This window comes from Dermacentor andersoni, chromosome 9, assembly GCF_023375885.2.
Source record: "Dermacentor andersoni chromosome 9, qqDerAnde1_hic_scaffold, whole genome shotgun sequence".
NCBI lineage: Eukaryota > Metazoa > Arthropoda > Arachnida > Ixodida > Ixodidae > Dermacentor > Dermacentor andersoni.
The window spans coordinates 44,800,927-44,818,903 of NC_092822.1; the positions used below are offsets into that span (position 1 = coordinate 44,800,927).

Genomic DNA, 17,977 nt, shown 5'->3' on the forward strand with positions numbered 1-17,977 from the left:
TAGTAATTTTGTTTCTCTGTTTGGTTTGCTGTAGTCATTCCTTCGTTGTATTTTTTTGCTTTTTGCTTTCTTTTTTTTCATCGTACTGTTTTCTACGATAGCAGGAAATGAATCTGATTTCTGATCGTGCACCCTTATAGCCATTTGCCGACCTTGCTCTGACATCGCTTGGAAATCTCTGACGCCGTCAGTGGAAACCTGGACAATGTGAACCTCGCTCTGACGTCATTCATAAACAGCACTACCGGCCTTCAAAGTGGATGTTTGTCTCGGTAACTCCCGAAGCGCTTCTATTTTGAGAGCGTTCGGGCCCGTTTGAACTCAATACTTGGTTCCTTAACTAGGACCTATTGTGCGCTGACCTCGTTGCGACGTCAATGAAATGAAGCTCGGTAGTATAGACGCTCCCGCCGGCAAAAACGTACGTTTCTTTTAAAACGGGAAAGGAAATACGCCTCTATTGTGATACCGTTCTGACGCTTGTAGACTCGATACGCCGTCTCCGCATTGCCGCTTCTGTAGTGGACTCGCAGTGACGTCAGTGCAAGCTCGATCGCTTTATATACTCGCGCACTTGTTGACGTATATATATAGAGCGTACGTTTTGAGGCTTGCGTAAGACGGAGAGGCATTTCAAGTTCACTCCAGCATGGCTGCCCAGTTTCGGTTGTCCGCTCGTCGCTTGACGCACTGAATTTTCTCTCTCTCTCTCGCTTTGCGCAGCAGGCGGAGGGCGGTCGATAGCAAGTAGCGCAAAGCGAATCATTTATACGACTCCACTTCATTCGGCGTCGGCTTCTTTCTCCGAGCGTTCCGCCTTTCAAGAGTTTAGGTTTTCTATAGTTTCGGTTTTCAGCGCGCCGTTATGCCCTGCGTGTTTCTAGCTCGATTTTCTTTTTCTTTTCAAATGTGTTCGGACTTCACTCCGTCCTGTTTTTTTCTCGTCTTCCGCCTTACGCGCGCACACACAAAAAAAAGGTCTGCTTCGTTCGAGGGATGCGCGCCTGAGAGCATGGCTAACCTTTTCGGCGGGCAACACAATACTGCCGAGCTGGTTCGGGGGACAGCCGTCTCACTGCGTCACCTGCCCCTCCCTACTGCGCTTCCCCATCGCTCACCCCGCGCCCTCTTTTGTATTCTGGACGTGGTTCCGTGTGCTCTCTCCCGTACCTTTCCCCTTTTGACCGTATCACGGACGTGATGCTGTCAGCAGCAACTTGAGCTTCTCGAGCAAGCTGGCGCGCGATTTCGGTTTGTTCAGGTTTATATCATCTAGCGTGTTTTTTCGTTTGTTTTACGCACTTATACGGCACTAGTGTGTTCTCTCTGTTTCTTCCCCACCCACCCTTTTTTTTCGAGCCATCGGGCATTCGTTCTTCACTGCGTTGCCATCGCCGCCGTAGGCGAAACGAAGGCTTGTCCGTCCGTGCTCTGAATGAAAGCTCTTCTCTCTTCTTCCTTCCCGAGAGAAGGAATACGCACGGGGAAAGAGAATGAAGCTTGTTCTCTCTCCTGTCTCGAAAGAAGAGAGAAGGGTTTTCATTCTCTCGCCGGGCTTGATTCATTCTTTGCCCCAGGTCCGGTGGCTAGCTCTAATGAACCGTGGCCCCGAGACGTTTCTGCATTGTTACGCGCGGTGTGCCCCCCCCCCCCACCTGCCCTCTGTTTTGTTCTCTTGTTTGCTTTCAATCTCGTAGCCTGCGGTGTTTCTCTCGCGGCTTCGTTGGTTGCTTCGCCGTATCGGTGGCGAACTCCTTTCTATAATTCACTTTATGTTTTTTTTGTCTTGATTTTCACAAATTGCTCGGCTTTCGTTCGTGGCTCTCTTTACCTCCCCCCCCCCCCCCTTTTATTTTTTCTCGAGCCTATAGACCAGAATTCTGTAGCTCTCTTAAGGGCGCAGCCATCTTGTTCCGGGAGGCTGCGGGAACGTGGAGAGCTGGCGAGAAGGGTATCGCTCAGAATGTTGAACTATGCACGTCGCGTGTAGATTCAGGGGCTCGGGAAAGCGGCAGGAACAAAGTCAGCGGGTAGACTTTTCGCTAGTTCTGTTCCTGCATCCTCCCTGAACAACATCGCAAGATGGTCCTTGGAGCTCCGAATTCAAAGACTTGGACTCACCCGGTCGAATTATATGCACAAGTTAATCATTGTCTGCCCAACCATTACTACAAAGGAAACAAAACTATTTCCGCAGTAGACGCCGCACGTCAAACTTCCCGTAAAACATGGTAGTGCCTTTGCGATGAGGTCGTCTGTAGCGATGCATTTCACTCGAAAAGTAAAATTGGGGGTCTCTTTTTTTTTTTTAGGTAAGCGGCAGGTTTGGTTTACCCTTAGTTTAAAGTTCGTGGCCTAGCTATCCCTTGCTGTCCACTCCACAGAAATGGCAAAATTAGGTAACTGCAAAAAAGAAAGGGAAAATGTGTTGCGCCTTACCGAAGCAGGTAAAAGAATAAAAAAATAATATTGGGTGGCCTAATTATCTCGGGCCCCCATTCTAGGTATAGTTTAAGCAAGCTCCCGAGGCGTATCGTCCACGCGCAAACGAATGATATTTGGGAAACAAGCTGGTTCGAAATGATCCGGTGCGAATTTCGCCGCATTCATTTTGCTTCTTTTAATAATAGTATTATTATGTTTTTGTCGCCTGTGTTTCTTAATTAGTATGAGTATGACTGGTGAGGGGGCTAACAATTTGTGCGTGGTACCGACACCTTACTAGGGCGGTTTCCTCTCCGCCTTCATAATTGGAGCGATAGAAATTAGCCACGGTCTGCTGCATAACTTAATTCCTTCTGTCTCGGAGAAGATGCCTGATATATATATATATATATATATATATATATATATATATATATATATATATATATATATATATATATATATATATATATATATATAAGCAGCGCGCTGCGTGCATTCCTTCGAGCGATTGTTCGTTGCTCGGTTCCTAACGATTGTTCCGTCATTTCATATTGTTGAGGGAAAAAATTAATTAACATGCGCAAAAAAAAGCAAGAGAATTGTCGAATGCAAAGTATGGGCTACCCAACAAGAATAGTGGTGGTGTGGTCGACCCAGTGTGAAGACGTCCGCTTTGTTTGTGGGACTCCTAGAAGGAAATCGAGTCAAGGTAAAGAAAGTAAGTAATCAAAGGAACTAAAATGAAGTGTATAAGTGAACGAGGGCTGCAGGGCTGTGAAGGTGGGCGCAGTATGGTGGAACGTTATGTGACCGATGGGATCGGCCACTCTACAAGACCGACGGTACCTGGTGGACTTCCCCTTCGCAGTGCTGGAGTGCGTTTTCGACGAAACCCAGGACTCAGTGTATTGACTGTCTTACCGCCCTGAACTAACAGTAAAGTGGTGCTTATGCGTGTTTTCATTTCGCGTGTCAATATTTTGTATTATGATTATATAGGTACATGGTTTATATTAGAAGGAGAACGCTGTGCGTAGCGTAGCTGGCGCGGACAATTTGTCTCGTGCGGCACGTTGCGAACGCAGCGAAGTGGGGGTCGACTGCCTCGCTAATCAGGAGATCGCACGAGGCGGCGCGTGGGTGACGCGTGGGCGCGATCCACAGCAGCCGCTGCCGGCGAAGACAGACCTCCGCTCATGCAAACCTTTGTTGCATGCAGACCTGCATGCAGACCATGCAGAGGACGCTGTAGGGGTTGGGGACGGACTTCGAGATGAAAAACTTGGGAGGCTTATTTTACATTATTTACAGTGAAACGTCAATGAACAGTCGTACAGTCAATACGGGCCGGCAGCAACTCGGACGCTGCGGCCCGCGGCAAGAAGTTCGAGAGAGGTGAATCAGGGACTGCTCTGGAATCTCTGCAATGCTCTCGGTCTGTGTCTTTTAAGCCCTTCGATCTCTGGAAGGCGCGTCATGTTCGGCCAATGGGAGAGCCCGCTCCGATGACGCCACCTTCGGCCAATGGTAGGCACCCGTGCGGTGGTGTCACACCCGGCGGCTCCCCGCGGTCTTGCCTTGCTGTGGTGCAATGCTCTCTCCAAAGGCGGCCGGTGGGGCGCTGCCAGGCCTTCCCGGTACATCACAGCCGTCTTGTTGTCACGGTGCATTACAGCCGTCTTGCTTCGGGACCCAATTTACTTGCAACAATGCCGGGCTATCCCTTCGCTTTTTAGCAGAGTCAAGCATTGAATAGCCCCACCGGCGGCGTACGAAGTGGGGGCCTTCAACTTGTTTGCCCGTGCGCGCCTCTGCGCTTCTCAATTAGCTGTGGTGCGATTCGATGTGGTCTGGGGAACTCGAAGGGGGCTCAGGAAACAGTCCCATATCTAACAACGCGCGCTATTTTGGCGCCATATCGTAGCCAGCGTCGCCGCGCAGCCCGTCTTGCGCGGCACTGCGCTTTTATTGCGATGTCCGTTACATGGGTACTCCAAGCGCATTTCTGCCGTCGCCGTGATGTACCGTATCAGGTCCAAACACGATAACGTTGTTGCTGCGCGCCGTACGCGGTTTGTGCGAGTGAAATTTTGCGAAGGTCGATCAGCCGTTGACCGCGGCTCAATCTCGCGCGCGCGGGGGAGGAAATCGGAGCGGAAACGCGCCGCCTTCTGTCGCGCGCGACGCAAGGGGGAGGGGGTGAAAGGAGGAGTGAGGAAGGGGAAAGGCGTGCTACCTCGGCGGCTGCTGCTTACAGCGGGGCCGCGCGGGCGCTGTATCTTGTATCTTGCACGTGATCTGCGACGTGGACAAATAGCGCGCCGGGGCGGGCCTCATCTTGAAAGCGATCTACAACGTGGCCAAAGTATGCGGGGTGCCGGTAGCGTCGTATGCGCTGTACTTTAGACGTTTCGTTTGCGTTGCAGCGAGAGACAGCACGAAGGCTAACTCGCTGGCTGCTGCTTCCGCGCTTACTCCAGCGTCTTGACAGCGAGTTTCCACGGTCATCGAGTGGCATGTGTTCATGTTTACCCGTGCGCGCGTGACACCGCGTTCGTTAATTTTGTTAGTAAACGAATGTTTGCAAGCTTATACGGCCGACAAAAGTACTCTCCTTACTTTGCACGGCTGTCTGCTAGTTAGCTATCGGAATCGATGCTTCGCGTTTCGGGAGAAACTGGGACTCTCACGCTTTCTTTCCACCAACGACGAGAGCCGCCCAACGTCGCGGAGAAATCGTGCCACCATTCTCAGCGACGACAACATCCAAGAGAGTGTCACATCTATCCTTACTCGGAGGCGCTCGCCATCGTCCCTATCAGGGCCGATTGCCGTTCGCTGAGATCCCCGTTACACGCTGGAACCGCTCACGGACTTCAGCAGCTGACGACGCGCACGAGCGTTGCCCTCCTCACCTCACGCCGTTGTGACCCTCTCCCTTTTGAAGATTGAAATGTTCCGCCTGCGTTCACTTTGACCACGTCTTTTGCACGCCTCGTCGCTTCCGCCGATGAAGACTCCTCAAGAAAAGCAGCCGTTCAGGATGTATCAAGTACGACGCCATATTGAGAAGGTTGCATTGCGACGATTGTGTTTCCTTCTTTGATTGGCTGGCGAAGTAACACAATCCCGCGCGGTCCGTGTGCCCTGGTTCGCAACTGCTGTTTTTTTTACAGTATTATCTTTCTATAGCAGACATAAAGCACGAGTATAGGTAAGTTATAGAGAACGAATTACATGACTTAGGGATTCATTCGGTCGTTCGCACGCTCGGAAGATCTTGTGGTATATGCGGGAAAACTGCCCATTTGTTTCGAATGCTTCATTTAGACTGTTAATTAACAACGCTTCCTAACCTGCAGTGTTACGATGAAGGCTTGCTGACATTGGGAATACCGAGATAGGAACGTCGTTTTTGCATTAACACTGAGCACGGCAGTTTGTTGCTCGAACATTTTTTTTCGATTCGATTCGTTACTGGTACTATTCGATATATATTCCCTTCGATTTCAAGAGTTTCTATTCACACTCCCCTACTATATGATACTTCTGCCTTTGAGTACGGCCACTCAGTTCTCTTATAATCCTCAATATGATGCGTTTCGTAAAAGATCGGAATTGCCATCCGCTCTTTGTAGTTTAGTGATACTCTCTCGGCCGATAAGGCCAGTGATCTTTGGGAATGCCAACGCCATGAGGAGGAAGGACTAGGAGGAAGGGAGAAGACAACAACAGGACTCTCTGAAGCGGGGCGCCTCGCTGAGAGATGGCGAGCCGCCCTCCTCAGCGAGGCATCCCACGACCAGGAGTGGGTCGTCCAGCGGGCCGAGGCCGTTGCCGAGGATCTCGGAAGATTTTCCTCAGGCGATGGACCCTTGGCAGCCTAGCCCCGGACACCAACAGCAATAACCGTTGGACAAATAAAGTTTATTCGTATCTTCTCCTATCCTCTCAAGTAGATGACGCTCTTCCTTTTTAAGTTTTGGCTCTGATAGGCGCCGATAGCGAATGACTTCGCCATAATTTTCATCACCTCGAGACTTCAGCAGTGTTCAAGAAAGTGTCACCCGGCGGTTCCTATAAGGTGGTTCTGTTTTCGTTGTATAACGACCGAACATCCAGTTTCATTAGACGTATACGCGCTGTCACGCAGCTTCAGCTTCTCTTGAGGACTTTTTTCTTTTTTTTTTCCCGAAGAAACGTGAATTTCCGTGTTCGAACGCCGTAAGTGGATGTGCCTCCTTCACGACGGCAGGCTGCCATTACTACTTCCGCGGTCGACTCAGTCGTTTGTGGGCGGCACACGCTCGACATTCAAATTAACCCGCTGGGTGCTGCATAATTCATTCCAGCCTGTCATTTCGACGAGGCGCGCGAGTGGGGGCAGCGTCATTGCCGTTCGCTGTTGACGCGGCATCGACTCGCAGAGCCCTTGCGCTATCACGCTCTCGATCTATAACAGGGTGTATATAGGAAGCCAGTTCAGCAAAGAATACCCTTTTCACCGTGCTCGTTTCACCCTGGCCAAAGACAAGAGCCGGCGGGAAAACTACGCTTCAAGCTTATAAACAAAAAGATAAGTTATCTGACGATAGAGAGAGAAAAGAAAGCCGAATCTCTGAGGAAGGCAAGATAAATGGCGGCTCATCTAAAGGGTCATCATTTGCTTTGCGCGACTGCGGCAGACGCGCCTTTGCAACGGCGAAAGACTTTCTCACAGTTGGCTGACTCTAATGGGACGCGCGCTCTGCTATGAAACAGGGAACAGAATAGAGCGGAGAAGCAAGAGCGGCGAGGACAACGAGAGAAAAAAATAAGGGGGGGGGCAATGTTATGGGAAAGTGGGACGGTGGGACGAGGAGTTCGACTACGCATGCTTGTACGCTCCTTCGCGAGCCTCACTCCGCGCGCCCGCTCGCTCACACGAACCATGATAGCGCACATGTCTCGCGCGTGCGATTGCTCCCTCCAATTTAGGGTTGTGCGTTCGCCCCCTCCCTCCCTCTTCCCGACTCCCAATTTCTTTATTCGCAGCGTCTGTACGTGGCCCTGTCCTTAGGTCCTCAGCATTTTTTTTTCTCCCTCGCGCCGGTTTCTGCTGTTTCTCTGTCATTTGCCTCCGTTTCTCATTCAAATTTAGGCGCACTATCATCTCCCTGCACTCGCGTTCTCTACGTTCGGGCTTTCGTTTTCGCTCCCTACTTCGCGTGCTTTTCTCCCCACGTGATACCCCTTCCTTTCAGGCCCGTTTTACTGCTCTGATCCCCTCCCCCTTTTTCTCTCGTTTCTCTCAGTGTCTCTACACTTCGCGTGTCTCTTCCTGCCTTTCAATTTCTCCTTTTCATTCCCGCATTCCCCTCTGTTCCCTCAGCCCAATTATCCCTACCGCTGCATTCCTCTCTCCTTTTAGAACTTCACGCCTATGTTCTTTCCTCCCGTTTTGCAATGCTTTGCCCCATCGCCCTACCCTATATGACCCATCTATATCGCACCTTGCGCGGGATTCCTTCCCAGCTTTCCCTTTTCTTTCGTTGTTCCGTGTTATTTTCCTACCCCGTATCCCCCTTTTCGCAACCGCCTTCTCTTTCCCACCACCGTCAGTTCCTCTTTCAGCTCAGCCTAATAAAGCTCACTCGCTAATTTCCCGCCCACCGTTCCGATGCCTCCTCACCTTTCTTTCGAACTTGCTTGCTTTCCGCTCGTCCCTTTCTTGACATCCTTTCCACTTGTATTTCTCTCCCCACGTCTCGTTTCCCAAGCCACCCTCCTTCCCCCTTTTTTCCTTGCGCGTGCCAGTGTTTTCTTTTTTTTCTGCGAAGTTGGAGCAACGACGCGCGTTGGCGCTTGATTGCACGGAGCGCCGGTGCATGCCTTGCCGCAACGCCGCGGGCGCTGTGGAGTTGCGTATACTCGGAGCTGCACGAAGTCATCTGTGTGGTTGTACATGTGCGTGTGTGTGTTTCTTGCTCCTGGCTCGCACATGGCGGGCTGCCTTAACGAACGATGCTACCCTGTGTGCCGACTTACATTACGTATCCGTTCTCTCTCTCTCTCTCTCTCTCCCCTTCTCTCTCTCTCTCTTTCTCTCTCTCTTTATTTTTATTTGCTCGCGATCCTATTGCCTCCAAGGGAATTTGAGATTCCCGTCTGATGCAGTCAGTGCCTCTGCGAGTTGTGCTTCTCGTTAGTTACGTGACCTATTCGTGTACAGAAGTGTCTGTTACTGTTAACAAGTTCTGTTAACGGCAAGAGGTACTGTTAACAAGTTCGGGCCTTTATTTGCTCTTGTAGCGTCATAGCCTTCCCATGTAGCGGTGACCACAGAGACCTGGCTCCGTAATGGCGCGTTTGACTCTGAATTTAGCCCACCCGGCTATGTAGCAATGCGGAATGACCGATCAAGTGGCAAAGGCGGTGGCGGTGCGCTGCTTATTCGCTCAGACCTAAAATTTGCTGTGCTCCCTGACACACCTCGCGTTGAAGTTACCTGGTGTACGCTCTATTTAAGCAAACTGTTTCTATATGTTGGTGTATGCTATCGCGGGCCAGGTTCCTCATTGGAAGTTTTACAGAGGCTTCATTTACCATGTTCATGCAGGAGCACGACTTCGGCACCTCGGACTTTGTGTTCGGGGGTGATGTTAATGTACCGGGTATTGAGTGGCGAACCGTGAGTTGCACTGGTCGTTATTTTTCCATTTCCAGCGAACTTGCTTCTCTTTCATTATCCCTTGGTCTTACTCAAATCGTACAAGCTCCAACCCGCCATTATGCTCTCCTGTGCCTGGTTTTTCTCATCTCGTCCAAACTGGTTTTCAGTGCGACATTATCAACGGCATTTCTGACCACAAAGCTGTGCACGTTTCCCTTCCCTATTCATTGATTAAACTGCGCTCTAATCTGCCTTTCGACTTTATTCATGGTAACGACACACCTGTAACAGACACGTTAGCTTCTACGTTTGATTCCTACCAAGAACTTGGTTTCATTTGAGCGCATCCTAAAATGATGCAGTGATAATTTTGTTTCCCTCAAGGCTAAAAAGGGAAATCCTAAGATTCCGTGGATGAATCGCGGCATACCGCAAGCATCACGTCGTGCTCGTCGTCTGCGCAGACTGAAAAAAGAAGCATTTAATCATGATAGTATCATTCTCTTTAATACTGCCAAGGAAGAACTGTGTATCGAAATTTAAGCAGCTAAAAGACTTTAATTTTCAAGTTGAACTACCAATCTGCTACAGCTTCCTTTATATTAAGATGGCACGACTATTTCAGACCCCTCCGACATAGCTAACGCTTTTAATGTATACTTCCAATCAGTGTTCACGCATGACAACGACTCTCTTTCACTGTTCACAAATACTAACCACCCGGTGAGGCCGCAATGAAAACCTGTCGAACGGAATGGCGCCTCACCAGCTTCAGGCATATTTCGGCGACCGTTGATTCTCCTACAGACGCAACACGTTTGTTCGGATTTGGTTCCACCTGGTATTTCGGCAGCGCAAAGCAGAAGCAACGACGCAAGACATTCAACCAACCAACGTGTAGCTAGCGGCAGCGCCTTCTGCACCCGGCTCGGCCATCACGTGACAATTGCATTCGCGGCGCCGCCGTATGATGGCGCCACCGGTCCAAACTCGTCCCGCTCCCGCTGAATGCTTAGTGTATGGAATAAACTTGAATGCCTATGTAGCTGTGAAACTCGTCTGATATTTCGGCGCGCACACGAGTTAGAATGATTGCAGCGTTTTTTTTTTATTATATGTCTTCTCTCATCGCAGTGGTTGTTTGAGCACGCCATCGTGCACAACATGTCGTGTACGAAATCTGGCCAATGCCCGCCCCAGTCTGCACGAGAGCGACGAAAATAAATGGATCCCGCTGCAAAATGATAAGTCTTTGCACGGATCGAGCTTTCCCCCGGTCCTGTCAAACAGCGCCGTCATCACAATACCCTTCTTTTTTTCTTGCCCTCTTTCCTCTCTCTCTCTCTCTCCATCTCCTTCTGCCGCCTGCCTCCGCCTCCTCCTTCCTTGGCGCATCTCAACCATGACAGATCCCCCGTCGGCTGCCGCTTACCCACTGCTGCTGTCTATACGACCAATGACCAACCCTGCTGGCCTCTGGGTGGTGAATATGCCCTAGCTTCCACGAGTGTATACGCATGCCTCTATCCGTAAGCAAAGCTAACCTGGGCCTTACCGTGATCCGCGAGGCGACGATTCTGCACGTCCTGTCTCCAAGTCTCCCGCCACCTTACCAGTCTGCCCCAAAGCGTGATTGTTATTTGATAACAGTGCTGGTGAATGAGGACAGTGTAGTGTCGAATAAATTTCTTAGGTCGCGTTATCCTGTGGCAGGAACAACCGAGAAGGTTATTGGTTTGTTGGTTCGTGGCTAAGTATACCGGTTCAGTCTAGGTTGCAGGCACTATTCTGCTTGTTTAGCGCTTAATAACTAGCGTATATCGTGCGCGGAAAGCATGTGTGAAGTGCAAAAGAATACACTCATGCAAGGACTCTGTATTTTAAGTTCTCATCTGATGCTTTGTACCCGTGTATTTGATGTGTCGGGCATGCCTGGACAGGAATACGGAGGCATCTTGTAGCGGTTTAGGCAATGTAGGTAGCATCGTATAGCGAGCGCTGCATTTGGTAGGCATCCCGTAATTACCTTCGGAGGAGCACAGTTATACATCTGTGAGACGATGTAAGCCGTGCTTCAAACTAGATTTCTGGCATTGTTTCAGAAACGGTTAAGCTTGTATCAGACATTTCAGCAGTGCTTCAAATTTCTTTATTTGGTTTCGATTGGCGACGTACGTTGAGCACGTACATCACATATTTTCTTAATCTCTTGAAACATAATTTTTAAAACGCTACCCAGGAGGCATAAATTTAAAGTGCCAAGCAAAACAGACTTATTTTTTATTTATTTATACATACTGCAACCCTCCGAGGGTTATCGCAGGAGTGGGGTACAAAATCAAGGGTTGCCACACACACAGCAAAAGGGGTACACAAATGAAAGGTACAAAGCAAAGGACTAGTATAAGGAATATGTTAAGAAAGATAAAGGGGTCTCAGTACATGCATATGTGCATATAAGCATAGTGAATGATACATGGTTTTAGGAATCACGGGCATCAAGCAGTGATTGCCTTAAGAAAATTATCAAACGTCAATTTTCGTATGTTATGGGGAAAATTGTTAGTGGCCAGTGTCTACGTGATCGTGATAACGTAGGACGCGAAGCGCATCCTTTGTCGGTGTTGGGAAGCCGACAATTTGACGCAGCTCATAGGGGCGGTCGACGGGCGGGGAGCGTAGAACATCGTGAACAATTGCAGCAGCAATAGGTGGAAGCGCGCCAACGACGTGGTCGAACGTGGTCAACTGCGAATTGAGCCGGTGGCGATGTAGCAAGGATTCGACGGCCACTACTGCGGGAGCTTGAGAGCGGAGACCTCGGGATCGCGGGGTAGTGGCGTTGACGGCAGTACCTGATAGGGAGAATCCCAAGGCCATGAATGATTGCGTAGAAGGCGGACCGCGAAGAAAGCTGGGCTCGGGCTCCTTGCGGAGGTAGGCCTAGCGAAGCGGCTGAGACACCTGGAGCTGAGAGCGATGACGCGGAGTCAGGAGTCAGCAATTCGCGGGTGAAGAAAAACCAGACGGAACCGCTGGTGCCTGGTGTCCACAGACAGACAGACAAAGAACTTTAATTACAATGTCCTGAGACGCTTTGCCCTAGGGCAGAGCTGCGGGCCGCTCCCACGTGGGGACTGGTAGGCCGAGCCTAACCGCTGCATCGTGGGCTCTCTGGATAGCCCAGGTTTGACGTGAAAGTTCTGAGCTCTGGATGGCAGAGCTCCATTCTTCTTCTGTGATGCGATTGGGTCCTTGTAACGAGGGGCATCGCCAGAGCCTGTGTGCGAGATTGCCAACAGCCCCACAGTCGGGGCAAGTAGAGCTAAAAGCCTCTGGGGTGATCGTGTGGAAAAGGGCCAGGTTTGGATAGCACTTAGTCTGAAGCATGCGTAAAGTGGACGCCAGAGGTCTAGCCAGTTTGCTGTGAGGGGGAGGATAAGTCCTCCTACCCAGGTGATAGTGCGTAGTAATTTCGCTGAAAGTAGTGAGGTGTCCGCAAATTAGATTTTTTTAGCCGAGCCCGCTCAATCAGGCGGAAGCCTGATTCCGCTAGCTCATTCCGTTGCTCGTGCACCATCAGCGTGCTGGGCGTGTCCCCGTCGCCTTTTGGGACCGGATCATATTGGCACGTACGCGTGCGCTACAATCGTACAGCGGCAGCGCCAGCATTCCTTCTGCGTTCGTTTGACGAGAGTGTATATACGACAGGCCGATTGTTGGGTTCTGCGCATACATGCATTGAACGTGCGTTGGCGGGAGATACGTGGATTGTGCATACGTGGTTCTGAAATCTTGCGTGCTGATGTCTATTTCACGTGGGTTTACGTAAAAAAACAACAACAATGCCATTTCTGCTCCTTCGAAGAACTGTTTGAACGTGATCAAGCTGACGTCCTCGTGATGGCGATACAACGTCGCACAACTTCTGCTTAGCGTTAGCTGCCACTAGGAGAGTGCCGGGCGTTCGATCGCCCGCGCCAGTACAAATGTTCGTTCGGTAACTTTTGCAGCGAAGGCTATTTATCGCTAGGATGTCGTGCATTTGTCGTGTCCGTCAACAGATCTCTGTGAGCAAAGACTGTCATCATCAGCAATGGCGCGTGTCGTACACATGCGTTCGTCGTCTTCTTCGACAGCTGGCTCTGTTGCCGCTCATCATGCCAGCGTTCCCATACTGCCCCTCCCTCTTCCAAGGCGCTAACGGCACTTGCCCTCTGTCACTCGGTACGGTGGTCTCGGTCTCAAATTCTCTGCCCCAGTATATCGCGATATGAAAACACGAATGAAAATTTTAGGTTTTTACTTGGCAAAACCCCGCTTTCTGATTATGACGCACGCCGTAGTGGAGGACTCCGGAAATTTCGACCACCTGGGGTTCTTAACGTGCAGCTAAATCTAACCACATGGTTGTTCTCGCATTTCGCCCCCATCGAAAAGCGGCCGCCGAGGCCGGGATACTGCGATAGCGCGACCGCGTGCTCAGCAGCCCAACACCATAGCCCCTAAGCAGCAACGGTGGGTGAAAACACGATTGAACGCAAATGTTGATGGTTTTGGGCGCCCTGAACGAGAACACCTGATTAGAGGTATTAGTCAGTGCCACAATCACCAGCGCCGAGGCAGGCGCGAGAGGATGGAAGAGCATGATCGCGGCGCTGGAACACGGTAGGAAACGACATAGTTCCGTTCTCTGCGCTCGCGACTGCACGGCATGGGAATAAGCAAAGAAAACGGAAGTACATATCCTTCTTGCTACGGTACGAAGTAAGAAAGAAACGCACACTCACGCTGACATTCGGTTTGTATGTTGTATTATGTCTCTAAACTTTAATTCCTCTATTGAAGCAACAGATTAAACAAATAATTGGTGTTGCCCTGAATAATTCTCCAAGTCACGTGTCACTTTCAGTGACGTCACGGTACTGCCATGTAAGTAGGTGCACTTTTGCAATTTTAGTCGACTCTCCGGCATGGATCGGGGCTTCCGCGAGAAGTACCAACGGCGTTTAGTTTGAAGTTTAAACTCTTTTCGCGGCGCGTAGAGATGTAATAGCAGACAAGATGGATAGCGCTCATAGTATACACCAGTTGTGCTTGCCAGCTCAAGATGCCCAGACCTCGTGAGGGGCCCTTAGCTCAGACTCCCCATTAGTACGTTTCGTACTTCTATATATTTAGCTGCGGCTGCGTATGACGCGGCTGAGCGCAGCCGCGCGGGCTTTATCTTGAAAGCGATCGACGATGGGTACAGTGTCTAGAAGCACCGAGGACTGATGGCTTCGTGTGCGCTGTGTTCTCGGCGCTGAGTTCGCGTTGAAGCGAGTCGCACAGGAAGAAGGGAAATTCGCTCACCGCTGCTGCCGCGCTTCCTCACGCCAGCGTTCTGACGGCAAATGCCCGCGGTCATCGAGTGAGATGTGTTCATGTTTCCTTGTGGACGCCATGTTTATGCTTGTTAATTTAGTTAGTGAGCGAATGTTTACTGAAGTTAATGCGGCTGGTAAAACGACTAACCTTACTTCGTATAGCTGTCTGATAATTTGCTGTCGCAATGAATTATTCGCTTTTCCTGCGAAACAGTGACTTTGTTTTTGCTTGTTTTATCTCGTTTTTTCATCTGTAATCACGTCACAGTAAAGAGGCCCGTGACACTATCAAGTGAACCAAAGCTACCGCTTGGTATAGCTTCCTTGAGCAAGTAAAATTATGCCTGGTTTCGCAACCCCAAGATGGGCATGACACGCAAAAGGCTTCAGACAAGAGGTTTTACGAAGTACGTGCGCCCCCGTAAGTACAACTGGGCATTGCGGGAAAAACCGTCCATTTCTCCGTAGCCGTATTATGCTTCAATAGTCCGCGTCACGTGACGCGTTGCGGCGGCGCTGTCATTTCGTTCAGGTCATTGTCGTCAGTCAATGAACTGCCGCATGGAATTGAAATCTCTTCATCATTGTCATCGTGGTTGTCGCCATTATCGTCGTCGTCCTCGCTGCCTTTGTCGTCGTGATGGGACCACCGCAACTACCTCACGTGACGCGTAAGGCGCGTCCGTCAAACCTTTCTTCCACAACTTCTTTAGGACGAAGCGACGACGTCCTCGAGGCGTTCTTGAACGTTTTGTCCGTCTCCGTGGTGGACAGTGAGACCGCGCCATGGAGCACAGATTGCATTCAAAGTTTAAAAAAACAAAGACTCTTAGCCACGTTCCCGTTTTCGGCGTGCCCGATGTGGGCAAGTCGAGACGCCGTTTTACGACGCAGCGGTCTGTTGGGCGAAGCGTGGGGTTCGCTTCTAATGGCGCGGTGCAGCTGTCCAATTAAGGGGCTTAAAAGCTGGGACGTCGCCCGGACAGCGCCGAATAATTTACGGCCCATCTCGAGATGAGTTTCGAGTCGGGACGAATTTCTCGAGAATGAGCGCTGGCCAGAGGATCGCGTATAGTGCATCCGTAGAAAGATGTGCGCCCAAAGACACGCCCGTCCGCCACGTGGCGTATCAAGGAAAGAGGGAGAGAGAGAGAATTAGAGGGGGAGAATGGTCGTATAAGAGAGGACTGAGTGCGTTACGCACACGGCCGTGATGTTTTCAAAATCTTTGTCCTACCGCTTAGTGACGCCATTAGTGCGGGCTTCCTTCTGGAACGTGTTTTTTTACCTGAAACGCCGCACTGCGTCAATTGGAGACGTGTCGTGTGCAAACGATGCTTCAGGGAGAACGGTGCTATCTGGGTCGGTTCTGTGGGCGGCAGGGAAAAGCGGGAGGCTTGCAGTTCCTGGATAGCGCGTACACCGAGGTGAGCTCGAGGTTTCCAGATCGGCCAGGCTTGCGCGGAGGGAAAGAAATATGGCAGCACAGCTCATTAGAGCGCGAGACATCCGGGTGGTGTCGCTGTAGTATATTCCTAGAACTGTATTTCCCGGCCAAACACACCGACAACATATGAAACCAAAGAAAGCGTTGAGTGCATGCATGCGTGCAAGTAGTAGAACGCGTGGTGCAAGCACGCAGTGTAGCACAAGAAGCGAGAACTCGGCGAGTTGGAATGTGTTCATGGTCAGCCGGTGCAACGAGAGATCCTCTCTTCTTTGTAGAGCGCATCTCCTAGGCGCCCCTTCCTGCGATTAGCGCTCCGAAGAAGATCGTAGTGCCGCGCAAGACGGGTTTTGCGGCGACGATGGCTACGAGATGGCGTTAGAGTAGCGTGCTGTCGTCTGTTCCCCGTTTACGCCACCGATACCATTGGTCTGCTTTTAGCCTTACTGCGTCTAGGTTGACCTGTTTCCTCGTGACCAATTTTACTCTTTCTCTCTTTCCATGTACTTCTCATAATTCCAATGCTGGCTCCCGTAATTCCCGTTGCAGCTCTCGTAGACACTAGCGCCAGAGTTCCTTCTAGTTGTGATTGCATGAAACTCCATGGGGCAATACACATGCGTCGGCTCGCCACGTCCGTGGCTTGGATTGGCGTGGCCTCGTGCAGCATACGATCTCCATCGTCTCTATTAGTTCCCTCCCTGAGATGATTGAAGCACCCTAATTTACATTCGCAAGCGCACCATAATGCGGCAAACCAAAAGAGCGCGCAATTATACACGCATCCTTCGTCTTAAGCGCCTTACTAATTAGCTGAAGCCCTGAGGAATGCTGCAAAGCGCCTAATGACGAAGACACGAACGCCGCCAAAGGCAGCGACAATAGGCGTACGTCGAAACGAGCAAGAAACGGCGCGACTGGTCCAGAGTTGTACACTGGGTGCCCCCCCCCCCCCCATTAACCGCGTGCCACTTCCCCGCCTCCTTGAGATTTCCTTTGTTCGTGCATCGCTCACCAAGCTCAGCTTGTGCGCTTGAGGTCATGAAGCGATCAACCATGAAGTAAAAAATTATGTACGTCTTTTTTCTTCCGTTTCATTTGGGCTTCTGGGAATTCCTAGGCATTTTCTTGCCGTGTACATGTTGTATATACGCACCGCCTGGAGGGATAATTCATGTTTTTAACGTCATCCAACGATGGCCGCGCTGCTGGACATATATGTGCTAAAGTCCAGCGTTCGCCCGGACGCATCGAGCGCTCCTGTCCAACAGTTGCTGGCCGTCCTTTATAACGCTCGTGCTTTTTTTCCCCCTCCTGCGCTATGTGTTTGTTCGGCGCAAACTCGGGCGCGGTGCGGGCTTACGCCGGCAGTGAACCGAGTGTGCCCCAAGACCGACCCGTAAGCGGATTTGGCGTCCTGACCTCTTCTTCCCTTGCCCCCCCACGACAATCGGTCCACCGTCGAGTGGCCCTTGTTTCGCCGCAGATAAATTGCCCTTGTATGTCGGTATTAGCTGGCCGACTGTGGAAGCCTCGGGCCATTTTTGGCCTGTGAGCCGCGATGCTTGATGCGCCGCGCTCTCAGGGGGTGGCCGTCCAGAATATCAATAATAAAAAAAGAAAGAAAGAGACAGACGACGCCCAACGCTTTGGGTCTTTCGGTTGGTCGGCGAACCCGTTCTCTTGTTGCGTCGCGCTGTTGTTTTGCGTGTCGCTTTTGAGTTTCCCGTGCCAAAGTTGCCGGAAGGGGGGCGGGGGCGGAATTTGGCGCTGCGGTCGTTTGGCTACCTTTGAAATGACGAAGAGTGCGCGTGCTTGTCTATTGTTCGTGTTCGTGGCTTTGCTCGTTGCGCTTGATCTGGAAGCGTCTGCAGGCGCGCGGCGTTTGAGCTGCGGAGTTTTTCCACGAAATTGCCGGAGGAAAACCTGGTGCACCTTTTCGTTCGGCTATCGTGGGTGGGTATGATTGTAAAGTACGAGGGTTTGTCGCCTATCCGTGCGTCAGGCGTTCTTTTTGTTTTTATTTATTTATTTGTCTCGTTGTCTCTTTGTTTGCTTGTTATACTCTCACGGCTTCTTTGT

At 50.8% G+C, this 17,977-nt stretch overlaps 1 protein-coding gene across 2 annotated transcripts in view; it reads left to right on the forward strand.

Annotated features, from left to right (window-relative positions):
- Positions 1-17,977, forward strand: part of mib1 (E3 ubiquitin-protein ligase mind bomb 1) — a 559,645-nt gene that overhangs the window by 192,694 nt on the left and 348,974 nt on the right. The gene's annotated exons all lie outside the window — the stretch shown is intronic.